The sequence below is a fragment of the Octodon degus genome, unplaced genomic scaffold (assembly GCF_000260255.1).
Source record: "Octodon degus isolate 3935 unplaced genomic scaffold, OctDeg1.0 scaffold00043, whole genome shotgun sequence".
Taxonomy (NCBI): Eukaryota; Metazoa; Chordata; class Mammalia; order Rodentia; family Octodontidae; genus Octodon; species Octodon degus.
This window is the reverse complement of record NW_004524619.1, coordinates 14,840,823-14,842,766: the sequence shown is the minus strand read 5'-3', so window position 1 is coordinate 14,842,766 and position 1,944 is coordinate 14,840,823.

The following is a 1,944-nucleotide window of genomic DNA, read 5'->3' as shown; positions in this document are numbered from 1 at the left end:
TTATTATTATTTATTATTAATTTTTATTCTCTTTTAGAAAGGAATTATATGTGACCCATTTTGGGTCGGGCTCTCTTCTTGGTTCTCTTCTCACCTAAGCCTCATCTGAGTGAACATTTGGTGGATGCTTTAGCATTTTTGTGCCCCATCTTTGTTTTTTGTGTATTCATATTCAATATGTTCCATTTCTACTTCGGGAATAAGTCTTGTTTTGGCGTCCAATACTCTTCTTTTTTTTCTTTCATATATTTAAATAAAGAATATGATACTGAATTTACATTCACTGTTATTAAAATCTAACCCTCTAATATAAGGTGTAGAAATGTGCATGAGTTTTAGAAAACATATTGGCCTCTGAATTATATACATTATATAATAAAGCAAGGACCTCTCACCTTTTTTTTGTGTAAAAGATGATTTGTCTGTCATTAGATAATCATATAACAGATTTCTAAATTATTGGTTAAATGTTCCTGAAAATTCACCATATGAAGTGTTCTCACGTAGCCCTGAATCCCGCGCATTCTCCCAACTGACAGTCTCCTAGTTTAGCCTCCACCACGCTGCCTGACCACTGGAAGACACTAAAAAGGCACTCATAGGTTTGCATTCTAAGCATCTCTGAGCTCTACTCCCACATCTTTTCCTTGACTCTGTCTTCTTTAATGTAGAACTCTGCCTTTGGAAAAGAGATGGAGGGGGTTACCTCCCTTCCAACATGGACATTACAGTGCAAGATCTCAGCCTGCGAGATCTCCCGGGCGCTGTCTCTCTGGGCATGTCCGTGTCTGTGACTTCTCAGAGGAGAAGGCACTCTAGGCCACAGCAGAGAAGCAGAGATTGATCATGGGAGGCCAGTGACTTAGACCTTGGACTTTTCTTTTGGACAAGTTTCTCTTAGGTTGGTTTCTTCTCTGTAAAGAAGGGGTAAGAAGCATTTTTACTGCATGGAGTGGTGATGAAGAAAAAGTGGGTGTAAAGCTTTGAACATGTTTTAGGGCTCTAATTAGCTCACAGGTAATAAATACTAGCTCTTACTTTTTCATTATTAACATATTCTTGATGTAAGATTTAAGCTTGAGCCAGATACCTATTTTTTTAGGTCTTGAGCCTCTTATTTTTTTAAGTCTTTGTTGTTTGTTTTCTTATTGTAGCATGCTTGACTTTCATGTTTAAAATATGAAGTTATCTGTAACTTTTGATAACTCTTCCTGACATTGCCTTTTCTGACCAGACAGCGAATGCAGTTTTTGTCTGGGTACTGCAATCTAAGAGATCTCTAGTCTATGGTGCTATCTATATATTAAATATGTGATTGAAAAGCAGGCTGCTCTGTCAGAAAGGCCTCCTGTCCGCTCTGGAAGGGGCTGGGTGCTGTTCCAGGAGCCTGGGGCTAACTGGCACAGCTGCCACTCAGCGGCTGGGTCATCGGGGGCAATGTCCTAGGAGCATGACAGAGTTTCTTTCTAAAGTTGACAGTTTCCTTAGTCTTGAGGTTACAGATAAGCAGGTAAGTTCCTTGAGAGAGGTGAGGCCAGGGACAGGGCAGGAGAAGCAGGCATGTCCCTGCGGGGGCCAAGCGGGTGGACACAGGAAAGAGCGAGACCCTCAGCGCCTAGACGTGGGCTTTGCTCAGCACCTTCGCCACGCTCATCGCTCTGCCGCAAGCGGCACCTTGGCTGGTGATCGCGACAGTGCTGCGGCTGGTGGAGGTAGTATGCAAGTGGAACTAAGTGTGCAAGAAGGAACGAAGGCGGGCGGGAAAGGAGGTGGGGAGGAAGGAGGGCGGTGCTGGGATATGAGCAGCAAGGAATTCTGGGTGACCGCAGCGTAAAAGGTAACGGCGAGAGGAAGTGGTGATGAGGCCGCGGAGACAGGTGTGGGTGGTGTGTCCGTTGCTTGTATTTTAAAAGAATTTCGAACTTCATTTCAAGGGCTTTTGGG